Source organism: Kogia breviceps, chromosome 5 (assembly GCF_026419965.1).
Source record: "Kogia breviceps isolate mKogBre1 chromosome 5, mKogBre1 haplotype 1, whole genome shotgun sequence".
NCBI lineage: Eukaryota > Metazoa > Chordata > Mammalia > Artiodactyla > Physeteridae > Kogia > Kogia breviceps.
This window is the reverse complement of record NC_081314.1, coordinates 139,825,463-139,846,085: the sequence shown is the minus strand read 5'-3', so window position 1 is coordinate 139,846,085 and position 20,623 is coordinate 139,825,463. Positions and strand designations below refer to the sequence as shown.

Here is a 20,623-nt window from a genome sequence, read left to right as displayed (position 1 = left end):
GGACCAATTGTGGTACATGCATACAAAGTACACCCATACTCAACAGTAAAAGATACCCCAAAACTACTGATACATGCAACAAATGGATGCATCTCACAAACATTAGGTGAGGTGAAATAAGCTATAATCAAAAGTCTGTTTGCTGAATTTATGGGAACAGAGATCAGACTAGTGGTTTCTAAGGGCTAGGGTATCAGGAGAGGACTGACTGCAAAGGAGCAAGATGGGGGCGAAAGGTGACTTCTGAGTCTGATGAGAATGTTCTATAGCTAGTTTGTAGTGGGTGATTGCATAGTTGTTTGGCAAAACTCATTAAATTGCACAGCTGAAAATGGTGAATTTTAATATATTTAAAATATATCTCAATACACTTGACTTTAAAAAATGAGAAACATTAAACTAGCGTCAGGGAAGCCAGCTAGAACACTGCCAAGGGAGGGCAGTGAAGAAAGGGAAAGGATTTGATGAGGGGAAGCCTGCTTAAGAAAAAGGAACATGATAGAGACAAGCTTCCTGGAAATCAAAGAGTTTAGAATTATAAATAGAGAAGGCGGAATGATAAAATACAAGACTAGTTGGAACAACGGAACTCAAAGTAGCCTCTTTGCAGAGACAAATACCAGAATAAAGAAGAAAGTTCTGGTAAGTCTGTTATGAATTAGGAGAAAGGCATGCACACACTCACTCACTCATTCATTCATTTACTCATTCATGCATTCATTCTTTCATGCACGATACATGCATTGCATGGTTTTTTGTTGTTCTTACCATGGACAGTGGTCAGGGCAAAGGAGAAGATGGATAGTTGAACCCGCCCTGTAGCACCAGATGCCTGGGTGCAAAGCCCAACTTTAGACTGGGTCCTCATGGCCCCGCGTTTACCCAGTAGTTGTTTCCTCCCAATTTTGTTTCAAAATGTTGAACAGAGGTGACTTCATCCCCAGGAAGTGAGTCCCTTTCTGAATTTAGCATGAATCCTTATTGGCCTGAACCAGTTGTGGGAATCCTAATACCCTTCATCAGTGATTAACGAGAGATGGGAATACGCCTTTGTTCTCCACCTTGAGATGCAAAGGGAAATATACTGGAGGACCTTCATGTTCTGAATCAAAACACAACTTCTTGAAGAGAACGCCTTTGGTGTCATTCCCTTCCTTCCTGCTTGACTAACTGGAATGACAATGTGTCATCTGGAACCATGTCAGCCATCTTGTCACCATTAGGTGACAGGTCTGTAGACAAAAAGCCAGCTGGCCAAAGATCCCAGAGAAGGGAGGAGAGAAAGAGCCTTAGTCCTTGAGGACACAAACCATCTGCTACACCAAAGATAAAATCATCTACCTCCAAACATTATGGAAGATAATAAAATGACTGTATTTCTGAACCACAATGACTTTCTTTGTGTTCCTTGCCGTCACAATGCTGGCAGCACAAATTCCAATGGGAGGTCTCAGAGTAAGAACCTAGCAATGGCCTACATGGTTGTGCATGCAGCCCTCACTCCCAAGGCTCATCAGAGAGGTGGAGAGAGGACTGGAAACCTCAAGAACATGGAGGAGGAAGGAAAGACTCTGCCGGGCTCTAGGGAAGGATGCCATCCCTGAGATGGGGACTAGTGGGGAAGTGGAAGGTATCAGAGATGGGATAAAAGGTCAGTTCTAATATCCGGAGCCAATGAGAACCAGAGATTAAAGAGAAGAGGGACCCATAGTGGAGGGAGGGAGGAGAAGGAGGTCCAACTGGTCAAAGTATTTTTTGCACCCATGGAGAATGAACCCAAAGTGTCTCAGCAATGAACCCAGAGTATCCTGTGATCATCAAGTCAATGGATGCAAAGGAGATGTGTGATTTACTGTCATGACATTTCCTACTCCATTAAAGTGTAGGCAGGGAGCACTGAGATGGAGAGCAAGGAAATTGGAAGTTCAGGTCTATGCTGTCAAGGCCCTTTGAGAGTAGCCACCTGGGTCAGGCAGTTGAAGTCTGAGGGGTCTTTGATGATTCTCTTGGCTTTTGATGCAGAGTTGAAATTGCCTTCTCCTCCTGCTCCACAGGAAACACAAAATGTTCACAGTGCAGCTCTGCAAGTAATTTCCCAGAGGAATAGGACTAGAAGGGAAGCAGGGAGATGTTAGAAGATGATCAGTTTTGGTTTTATACAATAGTGGAAATTTTAAGAAACAGATGTGTTGCCTTGAGACTGCCTTTTCAGTACCTTGTTTTATACTTTCTTCATATTATTTTTTTAAATCAATAACAACTATGGTAAAGTGACTGTGCTTTTTCAATTTCTTGGGTTATGGTTTGATTCTAGAAATTGGAGCCCAATCTTACCTCAATCCAGCTATCCAGCCATCTCAGCTCAACTTTGTCCTATTACACAACTCTCTTTATCTACCTCTACCAGGCCTGACCTGAAACTGATAATCTAAGCTTTCTAAGCCCGAATCAAGGCAGAGAGGAAGAAAAGATGAACTTAATGGGAAACACCAGCATCAATCAATGTCACAATGCTTGTAACCTGGCCCTTGTTCCGTACTTTACTAGATGTGTGATAATAGACAAGTACGGTAATGCCCCCTGCATCACAGTTTTCTCATCTCTCATAGGAAGTAGAGTCAGTCTTTCCAGTCTTACTTTACAGAATTATTGCAAGGATGAATCAACATTGGATTGCCTCATTTTTAATTTTTTTAATAAAATTATTTATTTATTTATTTTTGGCTGCTTTGGGTCTTCGTTTCTGTGTGCGAGCCCTCTCTAGTTGAGGCCAGCAGGGGCTACTCTTCACTGCGGTGCACAGGCTTCTCACTGCAGTGGCCTCCCCTGTTGCAGAGCACAGGCTCCAGGTGTGTGGGGTTCGGTAGTTGTGGCGTGTGGGCTCAGTAGCTGTAGCTCACGGGCCCTAGAGAACAGGCTCAGTAGTTGTGGCTCACGGGCTTAGTTCCTCCACAGCATGTGGTATCTTCCCGGACCGGGGATCAAACCCGTTTCTCCTGAATTGGCAGGCGGATTCTTAACCACTGCGCTCCCTGTCTCATTTTTTTTTTAATAAAGGGGGGAAAAATTAAACTGAGACCATGTGCTTTGAGCACTAACGTGTTATAGAATTGTAAAGAATTATTATTATTATTGTTGACATTATTGTTATTATTTAACAAAGTACAGGAATACACAATGAAAAACATTTCCGTAAATCACTGTTCAAACAAAAGTTTTCCTTTAAAGCCCCAAAATTTATCTTTTCTAGTTTCTGTATTTATACTCAACAAAGAGGCAAATCAAAATAAAAATGTAAAAGTATCACAAGTATTTTTTCTTATTTTACAGCTTACCACATTCTGACACGTTATTCCACTGAATGCTTTTGTTTGTGTTTTTCTTTCTTTTTTGCCATTCACCTATTTTTCCAAAAAAGATTATACTAAGTTAGACTGTATACCTTTCTTTGCACTAATATATATCGTCTCAGTAACTTCAGCTTTCTAATAAATCTTGAAATCTGGTCATATGAATCCACCAAGTTTGTTCTTCTTGAACATAAAACTTGGCTAATTTTGACCTTTTGCATTTCTACATACATTTTAATATCAACTTGTCAATTTCCACACACATAAATACAAATTTGCTATTATTTTCCTTTAGATTATATCAAACAAAAAGTTTAATTTGGCGAAAATTGTTATTTTGTGATATTGAGTCTTCTAGCCCCTGAAAATTATGAGCTGTTTTGTGTTTATTTTCATTTATTTATGTTCATTTTAATTGATCACAAAACACTCGTAGTTTATAGTTTTCTCCCTGCTCTAGTTTGGATATTTTCTACTGACAGATTCCCAGTTAACAAGCCGTACTTCAGCCATGTAATGAATGCCAGGTTCTCTTCAATTAGTGACCTTTCTCTGCAAGGTGTTAGACCCTCAAATATAGTTCATTTTAGTAACTCTTTACTCAGACTGTGCATGTGTGTGTATGTGCATGTGCACACACATGTACACAGGCCAACTTAATCCAGTTTTTCTTGGTTCCTGACTGCAGTGCTGGTTTGTCTCAAGCTGGTCCTTCAGAGCTACTCGCTGAAGCCTTTTCCTAAAGATTGAAAAACCAAACAATAAAGGATTCATAGTAGCCTTTCCATTAAATACTTTTTCTTTCCCTTTTAGGGTAGCCTGGAAGAAGGGATTTGAAGAAAATCTTGAAATTACCAAATTTCTCAATAGAATTCCATGACACTGATGAAGCACTGACCCAAGTCAGGCATAAAATGTTCTCTGGTTTTAAAGTCCTTCCATATATTAGACTATGAATGCTTGTATTACCATAAATGTACTAGTCATTAGTGCTGGTTTCCAAATATTCTCATTCTTCCCTCTTCTCAACAATTTCACCTTCTGGACAGTTGCCCACCTTGACTCCCTTGTGGTGGGCTATGACTAGCTCTGGCCAATACATACTGAATATAAGTAAGTGTGTCACTTTCTGGCTAGAGGAGTTCCTTGCCCCAGTGAGACCCTATAGAACTCTCATTTTCTTCTGCCACAGTCACCATAAATGTTCCAGTTAATACTGTGTCCCAGAGTGAAAATGATGACAACAAGGAAGAGAGCCCCCACCCCAGCCTCAGGGGATGAACAGCATGGGCAAGAAATTAACCCTTATTTTAAACTACTGAGATTGTGGGATTGTTTGTTACTGCAGCATAACCCAGCTTATACTGATTGATACATTAAGGAAGGCAAAAAAAATCTACAGTCCCATTTCACTGATAAAATTAAACAAGACTCAAATTCTTGCCCAGAAAACTCCTTATGAATGTGAAGAATGTCCTATTTATTTTTACTGGCCTTTTACCTTGTAGGGTTTAAACTATTCAATACAGAAGCTATCTGAGGAATTTTTGAAATGACTGGCTAGATGACCACATTAATCACTTTGAATGAGTCAGTGTATATAAGAAGACAGGAAGGCAGGATATTATGATCTCATTGATTTGGAATCAGATAAATATGGATTCAAACCCTGATGTTATCATTAGCTGTGTGACCCTGAGCAAGTTTCTAAATTTCTCCAAGTCTCTGCTTCCTGAACAGTAAAATGAGAAAAATAATACCAACCTCTAGAGGTTGTTACGAGAATTAAGTGAGAGAACATGTTATCTCATTAGCATAGTTTCTGGAACTAATATTCAAAAATGTCAGCTATCATTATTATTATCCTTCAAAAACAGTTGAAAAAAAGGAAGAATATAGGTAGCAATGTAGGTGAGGGATGTCAGTATTTCAGAAGTTACTTATATATTCCCTCCAGACTTACATCAAAATCCAAGAAAATGAATCTGGAGGACAAAACAAAGCTAGTTTCCAGAAAAATGAATCAAAAGCTAAAACAACTGAATTTATTAATCCATTCAAGGAACAATGAAATTAAAATACAAAGTGTTAATATATGTATGTGTATATTACATATATGAGATATATTTAAAATTTGAGATTTGAGATGCATGAGTAGATAGATAGATAGGCCAACAGATAGTAGCTAGATATTGAATACAAGGGTCATACTCATAGAAACTGGCAATGATCTCTTGAATAAAGTCACTGTGGTGCAATTGAGAAAGGCTTCTAGGAAGGCAATGATTGTTACTTGGACATCAAGTCATTAAAAAGAAAAGCTTCATAACCTGGAAAAATATACATCATTTATGCATGCCAGTGATGACATGAAATTTTTAAAGATTCATCTTAAAGACACCACAGCATAAGCAAACACTTCTGATGGCTAATGTTAACAAAAGGTTTTTAGAAAAACAACTTTTTGGCTCCAAAGAAGGAGCTGATGAAATGCTGATGCAATCTTTGTCTCTGAAGGCTTGAATGGCCTGGGAGTCCAAGATGGCACACTCATAAGGCTGGCAGCTGATGCTGGCTGTCACCAGGGAGCATGGCTGGGGTTGTCAACTGGTTCACACATGGCTGCAGCATGGTAGCTAGGTTCCAGAGGCCAAGGCAGAAGGTGCCAGTCCTTGCAAAGGCTAGGTCCAGACTGACGTAGCATCACTTTCACAAAGCTCCATTCGTCAAAGTAACCACAGGCTACCTCATGGTCAAATGGAGAAGCAATAGGCCCACCTCTTGATGGGGACGTGCCAAAGAATTCACGCCCATCTTTATTTTGCCACAGTCTGGTACATAGAAGGCACTATACAAGTATCTTTTTAACAAGTGGCTGATTAAGTAGTTGACCACCTTAACCTGTTCCTGTTACATGTAAATTCTCTTCCTTTACCTCTGAATATATCAATTTCCCATATGTTCCAAAATTTTAATCTCTTCCCTTCCACCCTTCCTTTGTATCTTCCTTCCTTTTCCTCCTTCTTATCAATTTCTCTATAAATCATTCTCTCTTCATCTACCTCCCGGAGCTACCCTCTGCCACATACACACACACGTTGCCCATGGTGAGGGAATACGGCAGTAATGAAAGATGGAGGCTCATCCATGCACTTGGTGTGGATGCTTCTGGAATTCATGTGTTTTCAAGTTGGCAATGCCCCCTTTGAAACTTGGAGGAGGAAAGAAAGAAAACAGCAAACACACATATTTCTTCATTGTACAAATTTGTGGTTTCAAGTCTACACTTTGCAAAATATGATTTTACTTTTTCAAATTAAAAAAAGAACTGAAAAGATCTGGAAATCACAGAAGCATCATTGAGTAACATCTTGATGACTTAAGTGTAAATGGATAAGAAACATATGGATTCCATTGCACCCAAGCGCACACGTTGAAAGTGAGTGGGGAAAGCATCTGGCAAAACGTGTTTCTGGTTTGGTAGAATTCGGACTGCTCGGGAGGTGTGGTTCAGGACTTCAGCAACCCAAAGGCCAAGTACGAGCTGAGTTCATTTCATCCCGCTGCCAAGGCAGAGCTGGGGGTTCATTCACGTTCAAATGCACCTCACCTAGATTTTTTTTTTCCTCCGTATTATAGACTTGGCAAAATTTGAAGACTCCTTTCACTTTGGGTTCACGTGAACGTTACGTCCTGGCGTGAGGAAAGTAATCTAATACAAAATGATGTAAAGTTTGGGAAAACCGACAATCTGATCTCACGTTCACTTTAATATGGAAAGGTTAATAACATTCAATTACAATTCACTCCAATTTTCATCTTCTCAATGAGGCAAGGGGCTGCCAAAGACAGGTAAGCTGGGAAGATTTCAGCACCTGAGGAGGGGTGGGAGTAGGGAAAGGGGCTCTGCTGAGGATGTGTGCAGTCCTGCAATGATTTAAGCATGTGACACATTTCACACTGACATTATCATCTACCTCTCTTCCCTTTTGTGATAAGTTAATTTACAAGACATGCTTTAAATAAAAAACAAAAAACTTTACTCTGAATTAGACATCAAACATTTGAAAAAGAAAGATCAGTATCTAATTCTAAACACAAGAATTAAGGATGGGGAGAGGAGAGGAAAGGCTTGTAGAAAGATAATCAGAAATGATAAGCTACTTGTAAGACTGTCAAATTCCATCCCCACATGAAATAAGAAATTTGAGAGTTTATTTCTGCCTGATGAGCTCCAACAGTGATCTGTAAATGGAACAAATGCCATCTTGGTGGACTTGTCCTCTTACAAATACTTTGTGCTGTCTACCCCCTGTCATGCTCTAACTTTGGCCATTATCACATCTCGCTGGGATCCTTCAACCACCCAGGGCCTGACCCCCATCACGAGCCAGTGCTCTCTTCTCAGAAGGGAAGTCTGATCATGCCACCCCCCCCCAGCTCAACACCCTTCAGTGGCCCCCCAGTGCTCTTAAGCTAAGCTGTGACTTCTACACCATCTCAGAAGAGGTGCAGAATAATCAGCCCCCAAGCTCACCCCTCTAGCTTCATCTCACCATCACTACGAGTCTCACATTCTTTCCCCATAATGAATTTATTTCAGTTTCTCAAACACCTCTTGTTTTTCTTTTACTCTAAGTTTGGGCTCTACCTGTGATACTCCTCCTTCCTTTACCTTCCTCACTTCCCCTGGTTCACACCTATTTTCCTCCAAGCCTGGAGGAAACTTTTCCAGGCGCCACAGTTGTCAATCAATAACCCTCGGGGTGTTCTCGACACCTCTACACACCTTCAGGTGCTGTAACTGCCGCCTTGGTTTGGTCCACACTGATGGGTCGATGATAAACTCTATGGCATCAGAGGTCACAGCTGTCCTGTCCACTGCAATATCTCTAGCACTTAGCACAATGCCTGACACTTACTAGGTGCTCAGGGGTATTTGAAGAACGAGTCGCAATTTCAAGTCCACATGCTCCAGTGTATAAATGTGACAGTTAATTTTATGTGTCAACTTGGCTAAGGCTACGGTGCCCAGGCGTTTAGTCAAGCATCAGGCTAGCTGTGGTCGGGGAGGTATTTTTTAGATGTGATTAACATTTAAATCGTAGTCTTCAAGTAAAGCAGACTATCCCCCATAATGCGCGTGACCTCCATTCAACCAGTAGAAGGTCTTGGGAGCAAAAACTGAGGTTCTCCAAAGAGGAAGGAGTTCTCAAGACTACAACATAGAAACCCTGCTAGAGTCTCCAGCCTGTTGCCCTGTGGAATTCGGACTCAAGACAGTGACCTCAACTCTCAGCTGAATTTCCAGCCTGCTGACCTGCCCTGTAGATTCCAGACATGCCAGGTTCATAATTGAATACACTAATTCCTTAAAATAAATCTCTTTCTCCTCTAATGGTTGTTTTTCTGAAGAACCCTGACTAATACATTAATAAAGGGACATCTTCAATTTCTATTCTGACTCTGTGTTCAGAATCACTGGGTCAGAATGCTCATCTCCTCCAACTCAGTAGCACCTTCTTGCCCATAGTCAAAGCTCTGGGCTATGCCGTGCCCACTCAGGGTGGGAACGTGGGACCTGAGTCTTTGGTAGTCTTCTATCTCTAGGCTTGAATCTACTGAGGTGGCCATGATCCCACCTGGCTGTACAACTCCTTTGCCACACCGGTGGGTAGTCTCTTCCGACATGGCTTCCTCTTTCTCAACTGTCTCCAAGCCTCTCTGAGACCCACAGACATCATTTTGCTGAATCTAGAACTCAGGAGCTCAGAGACAGCCAGACAGACCTGTCTGCCTAGGTAACCTAAACAGCTCTCAGGCTCTGAGCTCTTCCTTCTTTCCCAGAGCTTTGTCCAGGGAAGGCCCTACCCAAGGCCTAGGCCAGGAGGGCTCAGTAGCTCTTTCTCAGGGACACATCAGCATCTAAGCTCTGACACTGGAGAGGGTCAATGGTGGCCCCCCAAAACATACATACATCCATGAGCTAACCCCATTCACAGAACCTGTGAATGTAAATTTATTTGGAAAAAGGATCTTTACAGATGTAATTAAGGATCTCCAGATGAGATCATCCTGGATTATCCAAGTGGACCCTAAATCCAACGACAAGGGTCCTTAAAAATGCTCAAAGAGGAGAAGACATACAAGGAGAAGGCACAGACATGAGAAGGCCATGTAAGACGGAGGCAGAGACTAGAGTGGTATAGCCCCAAGCCAAGGGACACCTGGAGCCACCAGAGGCCAGAAGAGGCAAGAAGCCTCCTCCCCTGGAACTGTCAGAGGGAATATGGCCCCGTCTAACCCTCGATTTCAGACTTCCAGCCTCCAGAACTGGGAGGAGAGTACATTTCTGTTGTTTTAAGCCACTTAATCTGTGGTACTTTGTTACAGCAGACACAGGAAACTTTCCCCACTAATTGCCGTCCCTTTTGGGGGAGATTTTGTAGTCAAGATGAGAGGGGTAGTAGGCTACTCTTACTCATCATCAAATTTTTTTGATCTAATGTACGTACTAGGAATCTTTTCCATTTCCCTCTGGGACCGAGCTCCTGGAACTAGGGACGTCAGCGAGAAACTAGCTGACTAAGCCAGGCGGGATTGGGGGTGAGGAAGGCAGGCAAACACCATTACACCAGGGAAATCTCTTTCAAGTGATCTCTTCTGAGAACTTTTAGGAACATAATATTTTTTTTTCTGAAATTATCCTGAATTCTCACTTAGAGGGTAAACACACAGTCCAACAGGCACACATAGCACCCCAAACGCTACTTTCTTAAGGTGGAAACCAATCTACCCTCCGCCACCCCCATTCCTAGATTTGCTCTTCATAAGTATACAGCCTTCTTTGCAAGTTTTTCCTAATGTGTGACTACGAATTTCTGTGACTAAAAGAATTCCCATTAACCAGGAAATAACTTCTGCAGTGATAGTTTTTTGGCCCCGAGGTTGTTCTTGGTCATTATTTTTCAGGATCTCCAGACGCCTCTCAGTTCCATGGACCCGCCTGGCTGACTTTTCCCAATAACAAAGAACCTGCCACCCCTGAAACATCTCCAAGGCTCTAAATGATGAGCTAACTCAGGGACTTTTTTTCAGAATAGAGTAATAAATTATGTATCATTGTCATTGCAGAATGATTTGAATATAAACTTTGCCTTCATTCCAGCTTTGCCCTAATAAATGTGTGACTTACAGCTAATTATTTAAACCCTTGGTGTCTCAGTTTCTTTACCTGTGAAATGGAGATAACGTCTAGCTTACAAGGCAGTTGCAAGGAGTAAAAGAGTTATAGTATGAAAAGGAATTAGCACTAATTGTGTCCTCTTTTCTCTGTTTACCATTTCTCATTTATTCCTAAGTGGATTCTTTACCAACCATGATGGAATAGTATGCAGCCATTAAAAATAATTCTTCATAAGAGTGTTTAATAAAGTGGGTGAGGCCTGGGTCATATTACTGAGTCAAAAATGTTATTAAGCAGTATAGATGATATGATCTCCATTTACATTGGAAAATATACAAGAACCTATAAAAAATTCTTACTTTAGAAATTATAGAAAAATAGAATCATACATACCAAAGCTTTAATAGTGGTTTTCTCTAATTGATGGTACTTTATGAGTAATAAATATTCTCTTTCTCCGCATAGTTTTCAAACATTCTATATAGTACACTTATAATCAGGAAAAAATATTGAGTGTGGACTTGGGGAAGTGACTTTGCTTGTTTGCATATTAGCAAATTGGGAATAATAAGAACTTCTTAAGGTCAAAGGAGAAAATACATATAAAAGTGTTAGAAATCTAACGTAAGAAATCAGTTTTCATTACTAACATACTATGACTGCATTATGGGCAATTGGTGTTGGGCTGAAAGGAAAGTTTTAGCACAAAGTAAACGTTCAGTTGCTCCACGCATGTTCTTTGCTGGCTACTTGTAAGGAGACATGTGTGAGTGTAATTACTAAGGCAGCTGGGGCTGGAAACAGGGACATGCAACCCATGTGCTCTTACAAGGATTCATCTCAGAAAGGCTTCGCTCTTGGTTTAATGCTCTTGAAATTCTCTTGCCACCATCTTGAAATTCTTAATAAGTTTGTTGCCATCTTGAAATTCTTTATAACAAGGGACCAACATTTTCACTTTGCACTGGCTCTCACAAATTATATAGCCTGTTCTGAATAGAAGTGACTGTGTGTATGAGGCCTTGTGTATATTTCAATAAACTGAATATTCTACAGTAAGAATGATTGATGGCAAACAGGGGGAAGGAAGTATATTTGGCCGAACCTGGAAGAAGCTACAGGCGGAAATGAAGGGATAGGAACCCACTGGGAACTAACCAAGCAGGAGTGGCAGCTGGTTGCCTTTCTGGAATATGTAATCTGCTGGCAAACACCAGTTAATTGAACGCTGATTAAGGGGCTCTCTCCTCTCAGTTCATGCTAAACATTTGAGGATTTGTTCACACTTCAGATAAGACTCTAAGCAAAATGGAAAAGCCATCTATAAAGATAGAAAATGCTCATTCTAAAATAAATCAGTGGGCTCTGTCTAGGAAGGAAAAATATTACCTAAAAAGACACCAAAGTTATGCTGTCTAGGGGGTCCATTTCTGCCACAGAAATCCTTAACACAATCTATTTATCCAGAGATAAAGGCATCTCAGGGGTTTGTTTAAGACTTGGCTGGATGCCCCTGGTTTTGCTCACCCTGATGCTTCCTGGAGGCTTAGGCCATGGGGTGGGATGATGAAGAATGGGCGATAGTGGTTGTCTGTGGCCACTTCGTCTCAGCCAATGGGACTGGCCATTTCAAAATTGTATTTAGCATATACCCTCGGACCTTTGGGATGATGTCATCTTAACTCACTGGGAGGAAGTTGGTTGCTACCAGTTTCTGAATTAATCAGTCCCTCTCTTAGTGAAGTAACAGATTTCACATCAAGTAATTGAAGAGCTAAACATCTGAAGTCAGGGCCGCCACCCCCAGCATTTTTCAAACCATCTCTTTTTGGGTCAAAGGGTCTCCTTCTCACACCTTCTTTTATAAGTATTACCAATATATATTTTTAATCATAGTGGCTAATTTTTAATTATGGAAAGATAACATGAGACATTCAAAACCTTCTGCCACGCCTATATTTGTCTTTTCAAACTGCCCCAGCATTCCAGAAGCAATTGTAAATATCTTCAGTAATGCACTGTGTTATTTGAGATTTACGTTTAGAAACTGGACACCTCCAAAGTTCACAGCTAAACTTGGGAATTTACGAAAATAACAGGAAGTTCTATTGGTTATTCAATGGTTACTTTTGTCCCTTGCTCCTTATGGAAAAGATATCTGTGTCCATATCAGACAGAAATTTTTAATTTTATAATTTTTATTCAGATTTCATACGTACAAACGCCAACTTCATGCCCTGGCACAGCCCAAAGGTAAAATCTTTGCTCCCTTGTAGGTGAAATATATCAAGTAATTATCTTCCCTAAGGTGAAGAATTTGGGAGTTCCAATGTCAGAATTTTAAGAACCCTAGGATAGGTCACTAATTTTCTATAGCTAACGACTACAAAATAAATGCAACGTGTTTATCTAGGACAGTGGTTTCTACACTGTAGCTGCAGTTATAATTTTTTTTAACTAGATATGGGTAAGTTCAGAAAGGACCCTCTCCAAGCCCTTCTGCGTCTTGTTAATTTGGAGCCAGGAAGTGAGTGTATCCCTTTCTGAGCCTGCTTTGAAACCATCACTCAGGACTCTGCCTGTTGTAATAAGAAAACAACTATAAAGAAATTCTCTTAATTCACTTTAAAAAAAATTCTGACATCTGGGCTTCCCTGGTGGCGCAGTGGTTGAGAGTCCGCCTGCCGATGCAGGGGATGCGGGTTCGTGCCCTAGTCCGGGAGGATCCCACGTGCCGCAGAGCGGCTGGGCGCGTGAGCCATGGCCGCTGAGCCTGCGCGTCCGGAGCCTGTGCTCTGCAACGGGAGAGGCAAAGACAGCGAGAGGCCCGTGTACCGCAAAAAAAAAAAAAAAAATTCTGACATCTATTCAAGAAGTAAAAGTCCCTTCCTTGCTCTAGTATTCAAATCATTTCCTTGAAAGGTAATGATTTGAAATCAGGGAAATCATTTGCTCTTTACCCACCGAAGAACTTAACCCTCATGCTTCTAAACTGGTCTGTATCACAAACCATAAAGCACAGAGATAACCAGAAGTGAGCAAAACCCTTCCGTGGTTTAGGCTGGATAAGCTCACCAGAAAAGTGGCCTTTCCAAACAAACTTGGTTTTGTAAAACAAAGATGGGAGTTCCTTAGCCATCCAAGGAACCCCATCAAAAGCAGGAACCGGGCATCGGCTTCCTGTATTTTTCTCCCTAGCAGGTCAACCCCACCCGGCTTCCCTACCTAATCTCCCTTTGCCTGTCTTTGCGCGATTATTGCGAGCCTAAAGTAGAAATCGTTTTGTCTGCGTGTAGTGGAAAACCAAATTTAAACAGGATGTTGGAGATCAGGACGGCTGACCCAGAACACGGGCCAGGGCAGACATGAAAGCACGAGAGTTTCATTCACAAAGGTTTCCTGGGACCAGCTCTTTCTCAGCCTAAACAGAGTCACGCACAGGCTGGCCCCAACGCTCCCACACTGCTCCCAGAGAGGACACGATGGCTTTGAACGTCCTGCAGAGCTGCAGCCTCCGTGGATGGCAGCCCCAAGTGCAACTGGGAGTAATTACCAGTTGGAGAGCGTGCTCCTTGCAAAGACAGACCTTCTGCCAGCTACTACCCTTGCAGAGCAGGAGGGAAGGAACACAGGCTGCCCCACGCCTACTTGTTTTCTTTCCCTTCAGTGGGACAGTTTCAACTGATTTTGATTACCCTGGCGCCAAATAAATGAAAACATTTCATAGACATATAATCATCCATCACTGTGAAGAAAGGAAAAATGTTTCACGTTCAGTATGTTTATAAATACATTTAATGAAAAAAGGACATTGCTGTCTTTCCTCCACTACTTCGCTGCTGCTGTTGGCCAGATAGTTCAGCTCTGGGATTCCCCCCCCCCCCAGAGACCACCCTCCCCGCAGACAGTTCACCCTGACAGCACGATGGCGCTCATAGGAAGTCAAGAGAATGACCCATTCCTCCAAGGCCACCCTCTAAACTCTAGCCCCTCTGCCAAGACAGGAGAAGGACAGGGAGTTAGGAAAAGGTAAGTGGCTTGTACATTAAGAAAGCAAAAGCCAGCCTTTCTTTCCGCCCTTCTAGTGTAAGTCAGTCCCAGCAAGTGAAGCAGCTCCACTTCAAAGGAATTAATGATTGTATGTGCAGAAATGGTACGGCCCTTGCCTTTGGGTCTGGCTATAAATGAATGGCAGGTTGAACTTCATAGAGTGCGTGGGTTATGTCAATGCCAAGAAGAGAGGGGGACAAAAACGTGTGTGGCTTTGCATGTCCCATTGGTTTACATACAAGGTACAATGCCATTTAAGGTAATTTGGGATTTAGGATTTATACAGGCCGTGATAAATCTTTTGGAGAATCCAGAAGAGTGAGAAATTTTCTCTAACCTCTCTCTCAGGCTGGCAAGGTCTTTTACTTTGGGGTCCCACGTGCTCTCGGACACCATAAACGCCCATGGAGCCTCTCAGAGGCCTCAGCTGCAAACTAAGAGGCAACTGAGTTGGGAAAGTCCAATGTGGGCCGTTCCCTACACACATGAAATCAGTGTCGGTCTTCTTCCCCTAAATGTCATTTCTTGCGATGTGTCAGATATTTGCATTCACACTTGGCTCATAAACAGGGACAGACCCCTGGGGTATGTAAGAGACTCCCTGAAAGTCATTTATGCAAAATGCATCTCTATTTGAATCACAAGGGATGTCACAAGAGGGGGAAATCCATCCATTCAGATACAGTCGGCCCAGCGCTCTGTATCTGTATCCTTGGATTTTGTAATCGCCCATAGAGAGGGCGGACTGCATTCATTGAACTGGACCATTTCATAAGAGACTTGAGCATCCGTGGATTTTGGTATCCATGGGGGCTCCTGGAACCAATCCTCTGTGGATACCGAGGGACAACTGTTTTCAATATCACCAGAGACTATTTCTCACACCAACAAAGGCCATAAAAATCATCCCAGGCAGCAATAAAGAGGGAAGGCCCCATCAGGCTGTGACACAAAATCTGGAAGAGGAGAAGTTGTGACTTTATTTTTTTTAAGAGCTTGTTAATCCTTCAAGCAGAAACAAATAGAGAAGTCGGATGTTCTGTGTGCCACCCTCCTTCAGTGTGGGAGCCACCCAGGGCAGGAACACATGTCTATACTTCGGAAGGTGAGGGTTACAGCAGCAGATGTAGAAATTTTCTGCATTTCAGGTGGGCTCCTGTTGACACCTTGTACACTATGTAGGACCATCCCTGGTTCTCAGGAGGCATCAGATCCAGGCCTGGAAGAAAGTGAAAAATTGCTGCTTAAAGAGGTTTACACATTCTTTGTGGGTGCTATTCAGAATTTGTTACTAACCTGAATTGTCGGAAGGCTTCTCAACCTCAAATAAAATAACAGTAATGATAATTCACACATGCATCAAGATTTATAATTTACAAAGCAATTTGGTGTGTGTTATTCCATTGGATTCGCCTAACAACCTTGAAGAGATGAGGAACTGTGGTTAAGGACATGACATGACATGATGAGATATGACATGTTCGTGATCCAGCATCTATGGAAAGGGCAGGGACTTTGAATCAGCTGCTCCACCCTCACCCTTCTTCCCATTTCATGAAAGCGAGCAGAAGCACATATTGCCTCTAGAGGTCTAAGCTGGGAAATGACAAGCAGTCAATTCTACTATATTCTATTGGCCAAAGCAAGTGACCAGGCCAGGCACCATTCAAGGGGTAGGGAAGTAGGCTGCATCTCTTGATGAGAAGAGCTGCAGAGTCACATTATAAAGGATGGTGGGTCCACAGGATGGGTGAAGAATTGTGGCCATCTTTGAAATCAATCTGCCACAACTAGAATAAATAAATAAAAATGAATGGAGCCAATATATCAGTCAGGATGGGCTCGATTATGGCCCCAATCTACCCAGATCTCAGTGGTTTACGACCACAGAGACTGAGCTCTTGCCCACGTTGTTTGCCAGCTACACATTGGCTGTGGCTCTGCCCTTTGTCTGCTGAAAAGCAGCCCCAGCCAAGACGCTGCCAGGCTCAGGGCAGATGGAGCCACGAAGCGTGGGACATGTGATGGTGAGGCCCCAAGGTACCCAGAGAACACTCTTGACAAGAATCCAGTCTAACCATCCAATAGGATAACTCTGATTTCTAGCTTGGTGGCGGTAAATGTGCTTTCTACATGTTCTGAAAGATGGCTCACATCACTGACGCCATTCTGATCATTTTTAAAGAATTACTTAAAGGAAGAAATTCTTTTTTATTGTATAGCACAGGGAACTATACTTAATATCTTATAATAACCTATAATGGATGAGAATCTGAAAGAGTATATACATATATATATATATACACATATATAACTGAATCACTTTGCTGTGCACCTGAAACCAACATAACATTGTAAATTAACTATACTTCAATTTAAATAATAAATAAATAAAAGAAATGCTTTTGACTTTTCCGGACCAACCAAGAATGTGGCAAATAAAATCAATTCCTTAAACCCTTTACTATCGTAGGAGAGAGCATGCATATAAAAGCCCATCTGCCCAGTCTTCTGCTAAGAGGTTTGAGAGGTAATAGTTTCCCCCTTTCTCCATCATTTTTGCAAAACGTCCCACAGATAGCACATTAATTAGCATTGAATAGCAACTCAACGATACCGCCAAGTAAGGGCTGAGAAGTACCCCGTACTTAGCGTGGGCCAAGGGTTTTTCTAAGTGCTTCATAGGCATTAACTCATGGAATCCTCACAATACCCTATGAGGTAAGAAATATTATTATTGTCATCTCACAACAGCCCTATGAAGGGAGAAATGATATTATCCCCATTTTTCAGATGAGAAAGCCAGGTCACAGCAGAGCTAGTAAGTGGCTGAGCTGGGAGGCAAACTCAGGCAGTGTAGCCCCAAAGTTCACATCCATAACCTCTATTCTAGACTGCCTTGCCCCAGAACTTCAACGGGACAGGCATTTTTGTCTATTTTGCTCACTGTAGCGGTGCCTGGCACACAGAATGTGCTGAATAAAGGCTTGCTGAATGAAGAGAAATTTCAGTCCCTGAGCTGTGAAATGGAGATGACGTTTTCAATCCCCTGTCTGCACCCCTCACCTCCCCCCCTCCACTTCCTAATGTCCTTTTGGGATTTTTCTGTCAAAGCCATACCTTGGGGAAAAAAAAAGAGAGATCCATTTTTCCTTTTAACAATTTCACAATTAAGTGTTTCATAGATGACTAGTTATGTCCTGCTTCTTTCCCTTTATTAAAGTTTTCTCAGCACTGTGCATGATCTGTATCAGTTGTTTACTCAAAATACATCAGGATAATATCTTCCTAAGTTCCCCATCTTTGGCAACACTGAAGTCAGCTGTCCCAGGACAGACGTGGGAGGGAGTTCTAGACTCAGATCCGGAGCCTGGCCACTGCACGGGGCCCCCAGTGCCACGAGGAAGGTCAGGAGCCCGCAGCAGCCCCGTCCTCCCGTGTTTTGTTGCTTGAGCATTTGCCGCCTGCTCATGGTGGTTGGTAATTGCTGGGTTCGTTGTGTGCCTTTGGTCTCTCAGGTGTATTTCCTAAACCAACATAAAAGGAAAATGATAAGGGCAAGCGCACAGGGGTGTTTATGTTTTCAGCTCTATTGCCTAAGACCAAAAACGAAAGTTAGTGCAGATGGAAGGGTGCAAGATTATGACGCTGACTACAGCGGAGACCCAAACCTCTCCTTGTAGAACGTTCCCTGCTCCCAGCTGGCGTCCATCTCTATTTAGTGGGGCTGCCACCCAGCAATTAGCATTCCTGGGTTCTCCTTTGGAAAAGGAACACAGAGTCCTCCTGGACAAGAAAGCAGGTGAGTCCAGCATGGAAAAAAGCAAGGTAAATGATCCCTTTGGCCATTGTTTCTTTACTGTTGGACAAACCACTGGCAAGGTGAGCTTGGTTTTAAACACTCCTCCTGGGCCTTGAAAGGGCTGCAAGAAAGGAGAAAACAAAAATCCACCCTAGCCTGCCAAGCTTGAAGTCCACTGGCATATTCTATTATCTCCTCCTGTATGCTTAAATTTACTCCCAAGCTTCCTGCTTCTTAGATGATATGTATAGAGATCCATATCTCACATCTTGACCATCAGTGAGGACTGCCAGGTAAAATACAGGACACCCAGTTAAATTTGAATGTCGGTTAAACAGTGAATAGTTCTTTACTAGAAGTATGTCCCATGCAATAGTTGGGACATATTAAATACTTACGCATTTTTCCTCTTTAATTCAAAGATAACAATGCATCTTTTTTTGTTCTGTTTTGCTAAATCTGGCAAGCCTATCAGATTGCATCACAGAAGCATAGAGATGAACTTGAACTTGAAAGTAAGTGATAAGCCAAAAATATGTTTCTCCAATAAGGTTAGGGCTTGGAGTGCAGTGAAACCACCTAATTGTTCCAGATGTTTTTGGTCCATCCTAAAAGAGAGAATGAGCTAAACTTCATTTACTCACTGGGCGAGGGATATGAATAATGATGGAAATCTTGGAGTTAAACGGTACTATTTCAATGGGTGAAGCGTTCTGAATCTAAAAGAACCCATCACTTCCTTCTCATCACCGTAATAACCAGGTCCCAGGTAGCCCAGGGGCAGCATGGCACAGGGAACATAATTGTCAACACGGAGTCATTCCTCCATCTCTTACTGTCAATTTCCATTGGCATATCTGAAAAGGGAGCACTGGGAGGCATGCCAATCCAAAAAGGATAAAACAATTTAATCAGCACGTTTTCGTAGGTTCCTCTTATTGACCTGGGAGCTAGAAGCCTAAGAGGCTGTTGGTGAATCCTTGAGGAGATCCAAGGAAAAGATAGGTATTGTGTGGGATTAATCACAAGTGGCAACATATTTATAGTTCAGGCGTCAAACAAGATAACGTCTGCATGTTAAGATGCTGCGCAAAAAGATTAATCACTGACTCATCATTAAATCAGTTGTCTCCTCTAGGTCTGCCCTCTGTGTGGTCTACCAGTTACAGGAACAGCGAACAGCGAAAGATAATGTTTGAGTTTGTTCGCACATTGGTGGCCAAGTAAGGACAGAGCATAAAGTGAAATCAGTACCCAGGATTCGTGTGTGTGTGTGTGTGTGTGTGTCTGTGCAAGCGCACACTCACACATGCTCATCTGAGTGTATGGGTCTATCCAATTTTTGAAACAAAATTTATTACAAGATAACATATCCTGGAAAAAAATCTTAAATTTCACTTTTCTCAACTTAAGATAGAACTCCAGTGCTCACTTCGGCAGCACATATACTAAAATTGGAATGATACAGAGAAGATTAGCATGGCCCCTGCGCAAGGATGACACGCAAATTTGTGAAGCATTCCATATTTAAAAAAAAAAAAAAAAAAAGAACTCCACATTCTTCTATAAGCAAGGAAAAAGTATAGACTATCATGTAAGGTGCAGCCAAAGACAGAAACTTTCTGGAGAATCATTTTTCTGGGCAGTCTTCTGATTTCTTCCAATTATCATAGAAATAATAAAGATTTAGTAAATGCCTATCAAGTAATAAGTACTATTTTAATTATGTCGCACATGGAGGTAAAGGAAACTTCTCGGGAGTCTCAAACCATAAGATACACTCCGCTGACCCAATTACCTAAAGGCAGTACCTGTACAGGCAGAGCTCAGAGATACTGAGGGCCCAGCTGCAGACCATCACAATAAATCAAATACTGCAATAGAGTGAGTCACATGAAGTTTTTCATTTCCCAGTGCATATACGAAAGTTATGTTACAGTAGGCTGTAGTCTCTTGAGTGTGCAATAGCGTTACGTCTAAAAAGCAATGCAGGGCTTCCCTGGTGGCGCAGTGGTTGAGAGTCCGCCTGCCGATGCAGGGGACACGGGTTCGCGCCCCAGTCCGGGAGGATCCCACATGCCGCGGAGCGGCTGGGCCCGTGAGCCATGGCCGCTGCGCCTGCGCGTCCGGAGCCTGTGCTCCGCAACGGGAGAGGCCACAACAGTGAGAGGCCCGCGTACTGCAAAAAAAAAAAAAACCTTCCATTTTTAAAAACTGAAATATCCGCTAAGTGCA

At 42.2% G+C, this 20,623-nt stretch overlaps 1 non-coding gene across 1 annotated transcript; it reads left to right on the top strand.

The window, feature by feature from the left end:
* Nucleotides 1-19,812: 19,812 nt before the first annotated feature.
* Nucleotides 19,813-19,919, top strand: LOC131757903 (U6 spliceosomal RNA). The gene has a single exon (XR_009336051.1). It is a non-coding gene; the product is annotated as a U6 spliceosomal RNA (small nuclear RNA).
* Nucleotides 19,920-20,623: the final 704 nt, after the last annotated feature.